Source organism: Pipistrellus kuhlii, unplaced genomic scaffold, assembly GCF_014108245.1.
Source record: "Pipistrellus kuhlii isolate mPipKuh1 unplaced genomic scaffold, mPipKuh1.p scaffold_m20_p_22, whole genome shotgun sequence".
Classification (NCBI taxonomy): Eukaryota; Metazoa; Chordata; class Mammalia; order Chiroptera; family Vespertilionidae; genus Pipistrellus; species Pipistrellus kuhlii.
Window position 1 is genome coordinate 3,523,872 of NW_023425521.1, and position 16,588 is coordinate 3,540,459.

Below are 16,588 nucleotides of genomic sequence, written 5' to 3' on the forward strand. Positions count from 1 at the left end.
AAGTGCTCCATTAAAATGTTTCCAACCAGCACCCACCCCACCCCCCACCCCCCACCCCCCGCGCGCGCACCCCCTGCCCGGACCGGCCTCAGCCCTGCAGACCTCGATCTAGCAGAGGAAGCAGAACTTGGCCAAGTAGGGAGAGCGCCTCGCCGTCTCCAAGGCAACCCGAGTCCCAGGCTGGGAGTGCCCACGCATGCGCACAGTCGCTCTTACTTCCCGTAACCTTCCGAAGAACGCAACCCGTGAAAAAAAAAAAAAAAAAAAAAAAAATCCCTGCCTGAAGCCGAGAGCGCATGTGTGGTTAGAGTTAGCACAAACTCCCGCCGCCTCCGCCTCCTGTCAATCCACCCGCCCACCGGCTTCTTCACTATAAACATCGTCCGGAAACGGTGCCCATTTCTGGAAACGAGCCCTCGCAACCAATCGCTGCTCGAGGCCGTAGGAAAGGCCAGCCGAGGCGCGCCATCCCATTGGTCAGACTGGCTGAGTGGGCGGGACCAAGGGTCGAGGTGCGGACGGAGTGGGAGGTGCGAACCGAAGGCAAATTTGCCGCCGCCGGGGGGGGGGGGGGCGGGAGGCGTGGCCCCAGGGGGGGCGGCCGGGAAGGCGGCCGGGGGCGGGGCCCGAGGCGGGGGCGGGGCGGCCGCGGGGCGGGGCGGCGCGGGCCCCGAGAACAGCGGTAGGCAGCAGCCGGCGGCGGCGGGAGATCGAGGGCGTGGGGAGCGCGACGGTCGCTGCTTGGGGAGATCGGCGCGCTGCCGGTAGGTGACGGGGCCGGGTCCCGGGGCTCGGAGCGGGGAGCGCCGGGGAGGGGTCTCCCCTCAGCCCGGAACCGGGATGCGGCCGGGCCCGCCGCCCTAGAGAATCGTGGGGGGTCAGCGGCGCGGCCGATCGGACGAGTCCACTCGCGTGCGGGCCCTCAACCCTGGGGATCGCGTGGTCGGCGCGCCCCGCCGCGCTCCCGGGGCCACGGCCGCGCTCGCCCCGCATCCCCGCGGGCGGCACGCTCGCCCGGAGCGCGCGCGGGCGCCCTGCTTCCCTTAACTCCCGGTTCCCCTTGCTCAGCTGTCCCCGCCGCCAGGCCTGCCCTCTGCCCGGTCCCCTGGGTGCTCCGAGGATGGGGGTCGCTTTGAATGGGCCGGAGGTGTCTAAGGCACCAGTGCTCCGGTCCGCGCTGCCTCCTGTCTGCCCTGTCAGAGAAACCCTTCTGCCTTCCTCCCCACGAAGTTCTGGGATCACATACCCCAGGCGGGGAGAAGGAGCTGACCCTGCCCTTGGCGTTCAGCGGAGCTTGCTGGCCGCTCGCAGCATCCTCCTCTTGCTTCCCCGGACTCCTGGGCACTTTGTCTTTGGCTCTCATACAACATTTCCATCTGGGAAGCCCAAGGTGGCCCCTGGCAACCTGCAGCCACTGTCAGCAGGCAGAAAGAGGCCACTTGGACAGAGAGTCTCTGGACCTGGCTGGCCAGGAGCCTCCTGGATGCTGGGTGAACTTCAGGAGGAATTGGTACCTTCCCTATGAAAGTTAAAATGTTGCTCTCCGTCCTTAAGGATGGACCGGGCAGTGAGTATGGGGAGGGCCTGGGAGAGGATGAATGGAGTAAAGTTTTTTGGTAAATGGAGAGAAGGTGGACACCAGTGACTGGATTAGGGACTCCAAAAGCAAATAAAATGAAATTGATGAGAGGTGGGGCCTAATGCAGAAGAGCAGTCTGAAGTTTATTCCAGGAAGATGTTGAAAACCCCTAGACTAGAAACATGGTCGCTCTGAAAGATTAGAAGGAGATAATGTCTTAACATTAGTGACATGGGTTTTTTTTTTTTTTACTTGTATCTTCATACCTGTAAACCTCCTTTTTCCTTTAGACCCGTGTGATAAGATAGATAACATTGTCTCTTATAGGTAAGGCACCTGAGGGGGGAGGGGTATATATAAATGCCTACAGCCTAGTAGCTAGGACTTGGGGTGAGCACCCAAGCCTAGGACACTAGAACCTTCTCCAGCTCTTCACCCTGGACCAGGACCCCATTCTGGGCCTGAGATGCAGGAAGAGGGAGAAGTGTTTGGTGTGGTATTTCTGCTCCGAACGCGAGAGGACAGGTGGACAGCTGCTCGTCTCGCTTCTGATGTGTTTGGGTTTACTCTGGGTGTTTTTTTTCAAGTGATGTCCATGTCAGTTCCTTTGGTGCAGCGACGCCAGACCCCTGCGTGTCTCAGACACCTTTGGGACATCCTCCTTTATTCTGAAGGGCGTGGTGACTTCTCAGAAGGTCTCAAAATAAACGTTAACACTCTCTGGCTTTCATTTTAGAAATAGGTATCCAGGTGTGTGTCCTGGCACTTGTGTGAAATCAGGCGACATGCTGCCAAACTTCAGGTCACCTTCTGTGTTCAGAACTGAAGGAGCCGTTTTGAAGGGTGGGGGGTGGGGTTTTGCCCCTCGTATTGTCTGTTAGAGCTTGTGGGAGTGGCGCCCCAGACGGGAGACCTTGCCAAAGGAGACTTCCTCTACTACAGAAAAATGCCTGGTTGGCCGTTGCCCCTCAACAGATGGAGGTCTGCTTCCTCATTTTGGTTCTCCTGTTGAACACTGGCTTCTTTGTGATATTCTTGGAGTGTTTGTACATCATTGACTGTGGAGAAGCAAAGCTTGTCCTGAGAGATTGTCCGGCTCCAGGCAACTGCTGTGATCTTTCTTGGTGCGTGATAACAGTGCATCTATTATAGGCCGGGGCGTGCTGAGAGATCGGCAGGGATGTGGATGAGGTAAAGCTTCCTCCCCGGTTGTTTTCTCCGTCGCTGGCACCCTCAGCGACGTCTTATCACTCTGGCCTGTGAAGTCACTCGCATTTCCTATGTCTTCCTGTCTCAGTGGACAGATAGCGCATGAGCTTCCCTCACAGGTCTGCCCGCCCGCAGTGATCGAGACCTGACAGATTCAAGCCGGGTGACTTATGGGTGTTCTTTCTAGGTGGAGAGTGAAGAAACCTTAAAACCAAACTCAGTCCTGGGTTAAAAGTAAAAGTCGGCTTGATAACACATCGAGGCAGCATATTCTACCAATGGCTTCCATCCTCTCAGAGCTGTTTTTCCGCACCCCCCCCCCCACGCTGGCAAAAGGTTAAAAGGCAACTAAAATTCTGCTTTCGTGATTAATAAGTCACTACCGCAGTTGTGTCTGATGCTTCCTGTTTGCCCCATTTTAGTATTTCAGTTAAACTGGAAACATGTGAACATTGCGGGCCCTTTTCATGGCACGGTGTGAAATTAGCGGGGAGGGGGTCGATTCCATGTCAGTGGATTTGGGGGACCCAGAGGTCAGCCGGCCCCTCTGGCCTCTGCGTGCCAAGCTCCCCAGGAAGGGAAAAGTGGGGTGAGCTTCTTTAAGGGAGAGGGCGAGCACTCAGAGGGGTGCATGTGAGAAAGCTTGGCATGTGCGTGGTGATGCTGACTGAAATGCTGAAAGCAGTAGCTGAGAAATGGAAGGCCACACGCAGGGCAAATCCTGTCGGACATTTCAGCGGAGCTGAGCACGGCATTGCCGTGTGTGGGATAAGGGTTCTTAGCTGAGAGACTTTTCCTCGGTGACCTGTGCGTTAAATTAAAATTTTTTGTATTTTAACTTAAATGATTCTCTTCCCTTCTTGCTATTTTATATCCTTGACTCCCTTTTCCTCCTGATAGAAACCCCTTGAAATTATATGGCATCAAGAATAGTGGTATTTAGTAACTATTTTTTTGTGTTTTTCTCTCAATACTCTTATAAAGAGAGACATGGACAAACGTCAGGAAAGTAAAATCTCATAAGGGGAAATAAAGTGGATGAGATTACTCAGGAAATCAGTGTCATGCCCAGAATCTTACACCCTTCTTTCTTGACATCAAGTTCACTGCCTTTTCTTCTAACTCACTCATGAAAGGATAAATTGTTTATGTGCCCCCCATGTCAATTTTGAATGTAACTAAACCAGGGTAACTTCTTTATTTATCTAGCTGTATATATTTAAAAGTATTAATATTAATATGTCATTAACAATTATTAATCGATATCAATTATTCATAATGATTATTATTAAAAGACTGGCAGATGAATAGCATAGCCTATGCTCAGGCCCATTTTACAGATGCAGAGATTAAGGCAGAGTGGTGATATATCCAGAGCAATATAGCAAATCCCTGGTGTCTCTGTGTCAAATGGAGGGGTTTAGGCTGTCAGGTCAGACAGACCTGGGTTAGATTCAAGTCTGCCGCTATCTGTGTGACCTCAGGCAACTCAGTGCCACAGAATTCGACAGCTGTAAATGGTATTGTTTGGCTGTAAATGTTGTCAGTGACAGAGTAATAGTAATAGCAGTAGCAGTAGTTGCCAATTACCATGTTGACTAGACCTGTTTTCTGTAAGATGGTGTCAGGACGGGTCAGACAGGGCCAGTCATTTTCTCAGTAGGACCTCCAGGGCGACATTTCTTGTCAAGAGGTTCTCGCTGTCAAGTTGCCCCTGCCTTACACTAAACCATGCCCTCAGCACCTCCTAAAAGGCCCAGGCTCTACCCGGTCAGAGTTGGTGATTCTAAACTAGGGGTGTCGAACTCAATCAGAGAAGGGGCCAAAATCTAAAATCCAGCCTAAATTGCAGGCCAGATGGTTTATTGAACAGTCATAAACTGTCATTGTGATGGAAACGCAGCGGAGTGCAGTGATGACAGCGCGGTGCAGGCCACATTGCAAGGCCTGGCGGGACTGATTTGGCCCGCGGGCCTTGTGTTTGACACATGTGTTCTAAACCATGGGTACCTTTCGTCCTCCCAGGACTCTGAGCAAGAGGCACAGCTGGGCCTATCTAGGGCTTTCTGTGTCCTCCATGTGGAACCTTAACTCTGGAGGTGAAAAAGGAAAATACTGTGTAGAAGATAAGTCAGCAAGGATTTGTTTCTCTTTCATTATATATATATATATTGATCTTAGAGAGAAAGGGAGATGAGGAGAAAAGTCATTTTTCTCCCAGTGATGAGAGAGAATCATGGATCGGCTGCCTCCTGCACACCCCACACTGGGGATCGAGCCCACAGCTCAGGCATGTTCCTGACCGGGAACTGGACCGTGACCCTCTGGTTCATCCGTCGTCGCTCAACTACTGGCTGAGCCATGCCAGCAGGGCAGGACTTGTTCCTCTTTGTTCAGGAGACTAAGAGCAAAATTTTGGTTCTGTGGGGTAGGGTTCCCACCACTACATGCACCCCCATCTCACCCTTCCTTCCTCTTGTACATGTATCTGCTACTATCTGTGTGACCGCAGGCAAACTCCGTGCCGGGCACATAATGTCTGAGGGCTCTGGGGCTGTAGTCACAGACCTGCAGAGTTCCTTTTAAATCACCCAGGAGGGAGGGTGGGGGGAAGTTTCCCATTACATTCTAAATTCTTTTCCCCTCTCTGTAACACAAAGCAAAAGTATAGGTTCCCACCAGGCTGCTGGTCCCTTTAAATAACAATTTGTTTTCTCCCGGGGAAGCTGTCTCGATGGCCAAAGAGTCATTTCTAAAGTGAACCTAGCTTTTAGAAAAAATAGATCACCGGATGTCAAGCATCATGTTCAGATGAAAATGAAACCAGCAGGCCCGGAGTGGCAGCTCCACACTTGACTTCAGGCTGGAGGTGAGAGGTGGAGGGCGTCTGGACCCAGCTCAGCGGCTGGTTGGCCCCACAGCGAGCATTTGATAGGCCCCTTCGTCATTTTCCAGGCAGCTTTGCTTAGGTGAGCAAAGCACTTTCTCTGGAAGGTGAGTCACCCCTGCAGGGGTGTAGGTGACGGGCGATTGATCCGCCCAGCACAGTTGCAGAGGAAGTCTTGACTGGCCCGTGTGGAGAAACCCTCTGCCAACAGTCAGGTTCACTTCAGCCCACAGGTTTTGGAGATGGGGATACAGAAGCAGAGTGGCTGCCAGGGCTGGCTGACTGGAGGAGAGATGGATCCCCTGGCACAAGGTCCTGTGAACAGGGCGCAGAGTCAGATCAGCCGTGAGCCCAGCCACACTGAGGGTAAAACAAATAGCCAGCTTCCAGTGACAGTCAGCAGAGAAGCAGGAGGGGAGCTTTGGCTGCTTGGAGCTGGGAAACCCCTTGGCAAAAAAGCAGAGGTAGAACCCATTCTTTGGTGTGAAAGACCTTTCGGGGAACACTTTCCTACCTGCCTTGCTTTTCGCCACCTGAGGTGGAGGCTCTGATGAGTTCCAGTGATTGGAAAGGCTAGCTTGAATCCTGCTTTTCCGGCACCTGGAATTCCAAGCCTGCCACCACTCTAGAAGTGTCACTGTGTGAACTCAGAAAGAAGCAGCAGAGGAACTCCTGAGCGATCCCTTCCGTACATGTCTGGTTGCTATGGCTTCTGATGACCCTCTTATCACTAAATCCAGGACCAGGTGTCCGTTCGGTCAGAGAGTTTGTTGAGGCTCTGCTGTAGATCTGTGCAGTAGTTGAGCTTGACTGCTGATGGCCAGGGATGTCTGTGACCAATGTCAGGGTCACCCACAAGATGGCCTTGGCTTTATGGAAACCACAGGGAAAGAACTAGTGTTACCGTGTAAGTGGTCACAGGCTTTTCCCAGTTCCCGGTGCACACGCCGTTGATCTGGGCTAACCAGCAGTCACTTCAGGTGGGCATGGCTGTGACCATAGGCCTTAACTGCCCTGTCAAGAAAGTGCTATTAGGATTACAGACTGGCCCTGACCGGTTTGGCTCAGTGGACAGAGCGTTGGCCTGAGGACTAAAAGGTCCCAGGTTCGATTCCCATCAAGGGCATGTATCTTGGTTGCGGCACATTCCCAGTAGGGGGTGTGCAGAACGCAGCTGATCGATGTTTCTCTCTCATTGATGTTTCTAACTATCCCTCTCCCTTCCTCTCTGTAAAAAATCAATAAAAAATATATTTTTTTTAAAGAATTACGGCTGGTTTGGCTCAGTGGATAAAGCCATAGCCTGTGGACCAAGGGGCCCGGGTCTGATTCCAGTCAAAGGGCACCTATCTTGTTTCAGGTTCCTCCCCAGCTGAGGCCTGGTCAGGGCTCATGCAAGAGGCAACCAATCAATGTGTTTCTCTCACATCGATATTTCTTGGCTTCCCTTCTCTCACTCTCTCTTTAAAAAAAATAAAATAAATAAATAAATAAATAAATAAATTTCTCAGGTGGGGTTTAAAAATTAAAAAGAATTATGGGCTGGAAATGATCATTACCATTAATCGCTCCCTTTTTTTTTTACAAAAGAGTAAATGGAGGGAGCTGAGTGAGTTGCCCAAAGCCACACAATTAGTTAATGACTGAAACGGACTAAAGTCCAGGCTCTTCACACTGTGCTGCGCTGCCACTGAACAAAGGAGCTGCTCCTGAGGCAGGAATTGTATTTTGTTCTGCTTTGTTCCCCCACCCCAACCCCACCACCCTCAGCCCCTCTGCAAGCTCTGGCAGACCTGGGAAGGGTGGAGCCAGAGCCACAGCTGCTCTGAGTCTAAGGAAAAGTAAACAGAAAGCTATTTCATTGACGCTCTCTTGTACCATGAAGTTCATGTAACCAAAAGAAGGTCAAGGTTGATAAGAAAATACAATTCTGGGCATGGTTACCAGGAAGTCTCAAAGGTTGCCTACACCTGTAGGGCACTTGCCTACCTCGCCAAGCAGTATCTTACCTAAAGTGGGCGTTCAGTTACTGGGAATGATTGACTGTAAGGGCACAAACCCACTGGGCACCAAGAAGCTCTTATCTTTGCCCTGTCTTCGTCCTGTGAAGAAGAGACACGTTGCTAGTGGCATGCAGGTGGCTGGAAGAGCCAGAATAGTTAGCGTCATCCCTCTGGATCCATCCGGCTCCTCTCAGTGAAGAGGCTCTTCCCGTGGGCAAAGCATGATGTCATATCTGGATGGTGGCCCCCGCAAGTGTTATACAAAGAGCTGTTGTATCCTACCTGCTGACATTGGCATTTTCTCTCACTGGGCCAGACTCAGTCTACTGGTCAAGACCAGGGACAGCCAGGCCTGGGAAGAAAGGAGAGCTTCGCCAGCCTCCAAGAGGATGTTATTGCTAATGAAGATTAGAAATAGTTTCATTTGACCCAGGAAGTTAGTTGGATGAATCAGTGTCCTTGAGACCATACTCAACAGTCCCAGTGGACTTTGAGCCGGAGAAATAGCCTTAGAGATAAATGTCCAAGGCAAAGATTTGTGTATCACCTCCTGGCTAGCATGTACACCCAGATCCAAGCTCAGATGGATATTGTTCAGTTCAGAAGGGTCATTTCTCAAGGAAGTGGAAATGACTGGGTCTCTAGGCCAGCATTTAGACAAGGGGATGACAAGGTGGCACCGGAGCAGCTCCCATGATACCTTCTTGCTGGGGGGCAGTCACAGTACATTGTGCTGATACCTTGTGCAGGGAGCTGGCTTCATCCCCTCCAGCTCTCCGGATGCTTGGACAGACTGGATACTTAGATCTCAGGCTCTCAGAGTCCACAGCACTCATTTATTCCTCATTGTGTCAGTCATTCTTTCCTTCGGTTAACACTTGTCAAGGGTATCAAATGTGGCAAGGCTCTGCTAGGTGCTAGAATATAAAAGTGAGGACAACTGAGGTCCTGCCCCAAGGAGCTGGCCATGGCGAGGAAAGATGGACATGGAGGCAGACACATTATAGGCGCTGAATCGTGAACCACGACCGTGGGAGCTGGAGAAGAGCGAGGAAGGCCCCACGAGCCATGGCCCTCCTTTGCCAGCCTGGCCCAGCTCTAACTCACACACACAGCTCCTCAGAGGGGAAGAGCACCCCTCCGCATTCCGCAGGAGTCTGGGCAGGAACGCTCTCAGCATCTCTTTCATCTTGGGGCTTTGTACTGCTGGTTTAGCTTGAGAACGATCTGGAACTTCAGCACTCTGGAGGAAAGGAGTCATTTGCAGAGATGTGTGCACGTAGACAATGAGTAACCAACTATTAAAGACATGGCAGACTTATCCTGCCTTCCAGGCTGGTTTTGAGAGGGCAGTGACCAGACTGGCAAATCCCATGTGCTTGGTGCCACTCAGACAGAACCATAGGCCAATGCTCTGTGGCCTGATCCATGGCAGTGCTTCTCTTTAAAAATATAGATTTCTATTGATTTCAGGAAGAAAGAGAGAAGAAGAGAGAGAGAGAGACATCAATGATGAGACTCATCAATCGGCTGCCTCTTACACACCCCACCTTGGGGATCGAGCCTGCAACTCGAGTATGTGCCCTGACGGGGAATCAAACCGTGACCTCCTGGTTCATAGGTCAATGCTCAATCACTGAGCCATGCTGGCCGAGCAACAGTGCTTCTTAGTAACTGGATTCAGCACTCCGGGAAGGCCTTTCCAGCATTACGAGGGTGCAAGCTCCATGGAGGCGAGGACTTTGTCTGTCCTGGTCACCATCGCATCTCTCTGATCAGCACAGGACCTAGAGCATGATAGCCCCTGGCTAAGTATTTGTTATTGAGGGAAAGTACAAGACCAGAATCCACACTCCTCCTAGGCCCTGCTGGCCCGAGAGAGGATGAGAGAACCACAGGCTGTTTCACGGTTCCCCTCCTTTAACAAGGAATTGGTCTGTGATCCTCTGAATATTCTGTCATCCCACAGGTCCCCAGCCCTTTCTCCCTTCTGGGGGAGACACGAATGTTGTAAAGCACATGTGTCAAACACAAGGCCCGCGGGCCAAATCCGTCCCGCCAGGCCTTGCAATGTGGCCCGCACCGCGCTGTCATCACTGCACTCCGCTGCATTTCCATCACAATGACAGTTTATGATTGTTCAGTAAACCATTCGGCCCGCGATTTAGGCTGGATTTTAGATTTTGGCCCCTTCTCTGATTGAGTTCGACACCCCTATTGTAAAGGGACATGTCAAATGCACCCCTACTGCTCACATCCTCAAGCTGGTCATTCAAGGCCAGTCTGTCACCGGGTGTGCTGGGCAGCATCTGAAACAAGGCCATGGTCAGGGCTCCACCGCCGAAGGGCAGAGCTGCCCCGGGTGCCTCCATGCTTTCTGTGGAAAGCCAGTGTTTGGGGTGGTTGTTTTTTTTTTCGGTTTGTTCTGCAGTTCCTCAAACTAGTTCCTCAATTTCAGAACCAGTCACCGGTGACTACAATGAACTTAAAGCCGCCTCCCTTATAGGAAGGCTGGGCCTGTGTTTCTCCATCTCCTTTGAATACAGGTAGACCCTGCTTTCAGCCAGTCCCACCTGGGAAGTCCAGAGTTACAAACCAAGAGAGAGAGAGGAGGGGAGTGGCTTATTACAGTGAATTGATCGCAGCCCAGGGAACTGCTCTGCTCAGAATCCAGTCCAGGTTACATAAGGAGAGCAGTTTCTCATAACCAAACATTGCCTGTAATGATGACCTCAGGCTGGCAAGATCCAGAAGTGTATTTTGACTCATCAAAGAAAGCTGGTTGATTCTTGCCCGACTTTATGTCATGCTTAGGGCACCTATGGCACTGTAATCTTTGGAAATTGGTCATTATTGACCGCGACCAATATGTACTGCAGCTCAGAATACTCAGTTACACAAAATACCCAACCTACCAATTTCAGAGACACTTAATATTTTTATATAACATACATTAAACATTCCTTGTTGCTTATTGTATAAATTGAAGAATGTGTGTGATTGAGTTTTTTTCCTCAATACTACCTTCTCCATTCCTCCTGAATACCACTTGCATCATTGCATCTGTGTATCAATGATGCCCCAATGGCAACTTTTCTATATGCCATTGGCTCTCCTCATACAAAGGATTTGAAAGTTAAATTAAAAATGCTATTATCAGCCCTGACCCGTTTGGCTCAGTGGATAGAGCGTCAGCCTGCAGACTCAAGGGTCCCAGGTTCGATTCTGGTCAAGGGCATGTACCTTGGTTGCAGGCACATCCCCGGTAGGGAGTATGCAGGAGGCAGCTGATTGATGTTTCTCTCTCATTGATGTTTCTAACTCTCTCTCCCTTCCTCTCTGTAAAAAAATCAATAAAATATATATTTTTTTAAAAAGAAAAGAAAAGAAAATGCTATTGTCACATGTTCCTTTCAAAGCTTATACAATGCCCAAGTCAGGGGCCTGCAGACAAAGTACTGGCCACATTTATGAAGACAGCAAAGACCAAAGACAGCTATAAAAACCAAAATCCAAAACAAACAAACAAGGCTCAAAAAACCTGGAACCGGGTTTTATAACATGAAAGGCAAATGTGAAGTTTGTCATAGAATTGGTCCCTGGGATGGGCCAGTTGTGCTGGACAGCCAGAGCATGGGACCCAGGCCTGCCACTGGTCCAGCCTAAACCTTTGGCTTATGGCAGCATCTGCATTTGGGTCCCAGTTTTTAAAACTTCAGTAATTTGAAATTGGATACAGTATCGTGGCTGAGAGTATGGTGGTTGACATGGAAGAGTCCCTTGTGCAAATCTTGCTTCTAGCACTTCCTTGCAATGTGACCTTGGACATATTACTGACCTACTGAGCCTCAGATTTTTCCTCTGTATAAAATGCCGTGCCCACTGAGTTATTTTGAGGATACAAGAAATAATGCTGCCCTGGCCGGGTAGCTCAGTTGATTGGAGCATCATCCTGTACACCAAAAGGTTCTGGATTTGATTCCCAGTCAGGGCACATACCTAGGTTGCAGGCTCAATCCCAGTTTGGTTGCATACAAGAGGCAACCAATCAATGTTTCTCTCACATTAGTCCCTCTCTCTCTCTCTCTCTCTCTCTCTCTCTCTCTCTCTCTCTCTCTCTCTCCCTCCCCTCCACCCCCCAATCAGTAAACATATCTCCCAGTGAGGATTTAGAGAGAAAAAAAATGCATATATTACCTAATTTGTAACAACCCATAATAGCTGTCATTGCCGGGACCGGTTTGGCTCAATGGATAGAGCGTCGGCTTGGAGACTGAAGGGTCCCGGGTTCGATTCCGGTCAAGGGCATGTACCTTGGTTGCGGGCATATCCCCAGTAGGGGGTGTGCAAGGGGCAGCTGATCGATGACTCTCTCCCATCGATGTTTCTAACTCTCTATCTCTCTCCCTTCCTCTCTGTACAAAATCAATTAAAAAAAAAATAGCTGTCATTATTATATTTATTAGTATTGACAACCAGCATGTAATTGTGTATACACATAGCAGCAGGTGGTTGAAAACACCCAAGATGTCCACACAACAGTTAATTTTAGTTCTAGCTGCCAAGGAATTCCGGGTCCTGGTCCGTGCACTGGCCAGTCATTCCTCAGCGCGTGAGAGCTGAGGCCCTGCCAGCAGAGAGGGAAGCGGGCTAGCGTGTGCAGACGCTCTCCACAGAGCATTTTCCTTCATGGGGTGCCCTTTTCTTCCTGACCACTCTGTCCCTCTGCTCTTGGGTTTCTCCCCTCTGTCTTTGATCATGTTTGTTCCAAACCTTCCTTCTGACACTAGGGCAGCTGGCTGGAAGCTGTGGGCGGTGGGTTTCAGCTTTGCATAGGCAAGGACTTTCGAAGAACTGGCACTGGCGTTCATGGAAAGGACTGCTCATCTTCTAACAGCGTCCATCTCACTGGAGGTTCTGCTGTTCATAGAAGCACCCGCTATGTGCCAGGCACTGTAGTGGGCATATAAACATTGTTTCTTACACTTAATTATCCCATAAAGTCCTTAACAGGTGAGATAGTTGACTATCAGATTAGTGACCTGCCCATGGTCACACACCAGAGTGCTAAGAGGCTAGGATTTGAACGTTTGTTTAATATATTTTTATTGATTTCAGAGAGGAAGGGAGTGGGAGAGAGAGAGAAACATCAGAGATGAGAGAGAATCATTGATCACCTGCCTCCTGCATACCCCACACTGGGGATCGAACCCACAACCTGGGCATATGGCCTGACTGGGAATTGGACCATGACTGAGCCATGCCAGCCAGGCAATAATGAGATCTTTTGATTCCAAGGCCAACCTGTTATGTAGCTAGATGACCCTCCCTCAGAATTATTAAGTGACATGTTGGAAAAAATTACTTCTAAGGCCCAAGATCATTTTGCAATTCCTTTATCATTTATTTTTCCATCCACCCATTTCCCCCAATTGGATAGTAAGCACCTTGAGGGCAAGGATATCTTTCTAGCAAATAACAAATATATTTGGGAACCACCTGTTCTTGACTGATGGATGCTGCCTACTTCCCTGACACATAGAAACAAAAGAGAAGAGAGAGCCCACTGAGAAAAGGGTCACTAAGAAATTCCAATTCCAGGAATTTATCACCTAGAATTATGGAATATTATGTATGTACTAGAGATCTGGTGCGTGAAATTCGTGCACAAGTAGGATCCCTAGACCTGGCCAATGATCAGGGCTGATCTGTGGAGTGACCAGCAGGGCGATTGAGGGGCCCCCCTGCTGTCACCCACCTTGGCTGGCTTGGGGCCTGCAGGCTGGGGGCAGCTCCTGCATTGAGCACCTGCCCCCTGGTGGTCAGTGCACATCATAGTGACTAGTCATTCTGCCGTTTGGTCAATTTACATATTAGGCTTTTATTATATAGGATAAGCTCATGCTTATTTTAAAAATAGTCCCAAATTATATGTTTGTATATGTACAGTAATGGAACAAAAAAGATTTATGCTAAACTTAAGTATGTCTTATGTTGTGGGGAGGAGGGAGTGGTACGGGGATTTATTTCTCTGTCCCCTTTTGTATTGTTTAAATGTTTGCAATGAACTGGCATTATATTTGGGATTGAAAACAAAATAAAGCAGGGTCCTATATTATGGAAGGAAGGTAGGAGAGACCAGCCGGACACCTGCCTCTCTCGGGTTTCCCGGATTGGGACCAGCCCTCAGATCCCACCCCTTGACATAAGCAGCGAGGGAGGAACTGGTGGTTTTCTCTCAGGTCCAGTTCTGCCGTTTCCCACTCTAGGGGGCTACCCATGGCCACAAGCATGTCTTATACCCAGGCCTGTGACCACTGCGTGTACTTGGCAGTGGATGATTGCAAGTAAAAGCAGGGAAGCGGTGGCCATCAGACGTGAGAATCGGCTAGCAGAGCCATCTCTGAGCGTCTTTCTGCTTCGTGAGTCGTGACTGATAAAACCCACAGTCCCCAGAAGAGAACGAAAAGGGGAGTGAAATGAAAACCCAAACCGGGAGGAATGGGCTTGCCCCTCTCCAGCCTCCTGCCAGAACTCACTGCCAGCCACCGAGAAGAAGGCTTCCTGTGTGAGTGGCGTGTGTGCGCAGGGGGGCGGGGACAAGGGGAGGCAGTCACCACCTGCTCATTAAGTCCCACACACAGAGGTGGGCCAGACCGAGTGCACCTCTCTGGAGGAACATACGAGAAACTGGTAACAGGGGTCCCCTCGGAGGGATGGGGGAAGGGGGGGAAGGACTCGCACTTGTCACTGTATATCCTTTCAGTATTTTTCTAACCACTTGGAACCACCTGTGAAAAAATGAACACTGAGAAGAGGAATACATGCTCACTGGAAAAAAAAAAAAAAGTGGAAACATTAGAAAAGTATAAAGAACATTAAACGCCTCCAAGGAAGAAACATAGCTGTATGCCCGTGCTAGGTGTGCATTTCTAGAAATGTATCCTGTTAGCATTCCTCCGTATAGTTAAAAATTATTTCTAAGCAATTTGAATGGATGTAGCGGGATTTATTTCACAATTACCCTTCCCCTGTGCTTAGACTTCTCCCCAGTGTCTTACTATTATAAAAGTACACTGACCCCCTTTGTGCACCTTTATCTGTGTTACTGTTTGCCTCATACCTGGATTGCAAATCTGAGTTGTACACACAGAAATGTCTGTCTGCTCTTGGCATAATGCTGTATTGTTTCCAGAGCCTCTACATCATTTCGTTTGATGACTAAAGGGAGTAAGGGTGTGGTTAAAGGCCAGGGCGAGGGTGGGAAAAAAATGAGGAGACCCAGTGCTGAAAGCAGTCGGAAAAGGAGGCCATGCAGGGGAGCTGATGGGAGGGACTTCCTGGAGGTGGAAGGCCCGAACTTCACCTGTGAAGGACGAGCAGGATGTGTGGGGCGACCCACATCGGACGAGCCACACTCCTCTAGAGACGTGTAGGTTCGAGCAACTAGCAGGGTGTGGAGAGATCAGGCTGGCCAGAGCCAAACCTTGTGTTTAGGGAAATAGTGGTCAGACAGATTATGGACCACAGAGTTGGGCCTGGGCCCATAAGCAGTGCAGAGCCAACAGATGCCTTTAAGCTCGAGGTTATCTTAAGAACATGAGGTTTTAAGTTTAGCTCGGCATCAGGGTGGAACGGGAGGGGGTCAGGGGGAAGCAGACGTGGGTAAGACCTGTGCTGATAGAATAGGTATCAGATGATTGCCTTAAACATGTGAAGGGGCCCGTCGACAGCAAAGTTCCCGCATGTGGTGGGAATTGAAGGACGGTCATAAATTTCATCCCATGCATTTCATTTATCGGGCAGTTTGACCTATGGCATTGGCAGTGAGACTGCCTTTTTGTGGGCATGGCAGGTTTCTTATTTATAATTGATCTGTGAGGTTTTAATGATTAATGTACATTCACATTTCATAGCCTCCTTAATGGGAAATGCTTACGCAGAAATTGCTCTCCTGGGAAGCAGAACTCAAGCTGGCAAGTGAGGCAGCTTTGGAGATTCCTCCAGCTGCATTTCATCAGAGTGCTCCTTCCTCCTTCCTCCTTCCTCAGAGAGCTGCTTCTGGGTCCCAGTGCCCCATGGGCTCTCCACCTGAGGGGAAGCATGAAGCCTCCCAGATGCCTGTAACGTGTCACATTGTCAGCCTAGGCCAGGGAGGCGGGGGAAGATCCTGTCCCAATGGCACGGTTTTCATTTCATGCCCAGCACCCACCACCTGCCCCTGCCCCGTAGGTTCCTCCATCTGGAACTCTACCCCTGAATGCTCTGCCTCCCTCTCTCCTGAGAATTGAACCTCTGGAGGTGTATCAGCACCAAGCACATTCCCATTATCTGGTGCCCGAACTCCACCGGCAGCCTCATCTCCTGCCTTCGGCTTCCTGACCTAAGTTGCCCATCAGCAACCTGGAGCTGCTTGTGATTCCTATATAGACTCACTCTGTGCCTCAACCTCAGCCATGCTCCCTACCTGAACTGCCCTCTCCTTTTTCTTGGCAAGTGCTTGCTCACCCTTGAGATTGTGTGGGCATCAGCTGCTTCAGGATGCCTTTCCTGATGCCCACAGGCTGGGCCAGATGTCCCTCCATGTGTTCTCATTGCTACTGCTGTGTCTGTCGTTACATCGCTGTACTGTATTGTTTTTCTGACTACTTGTCTCTTTCCCCCCATAGACTGTAAGTTCCGACTGTGTCTTCTTCCTCAGTGTATCCCCAGCGCCCAGGGCCCAACACCCAGCAGACCTGATGTAGGCTCAAAGAAGGCTGTTGTAAAATCCCGCAATTCTCTGCAGGGTGACAGGACACTTTGAAGCCAAGACTTTACTCATCCATAAAGCCTCAGCCCGCCTCCAGTTCGGGATTTTGAGGCCCTTTATTGGGCGTACATATAAGTGCTTGTTATGTCTTTTTGTCT

General features: G+C 50.0%; 1 protein-coding gene across 2 annotated transcripts in view; it reads left to right on the top strand.

Moving 5' to 3' along the window:
* The first annotated feature begins 650 nt into the window (after positions 1-650).
* The window catches only part of MAP3K14 (mitogen-activated protein kinase kinase kinase 14), a 44,653-nt gene continuing 28,715 nt past the window's right edge, over positions 651-16,588 (top strand). For both annotated transcript variants that reach the window (XM_036451099.2, XM_045586172.1), the window contains exon 1: positions 651-764. The gene's annotated coding sequence lies outside the window, so the exon portion shown is untranslated. The remainder of the gene's footprint in view (positions 765-16,588) is intronic.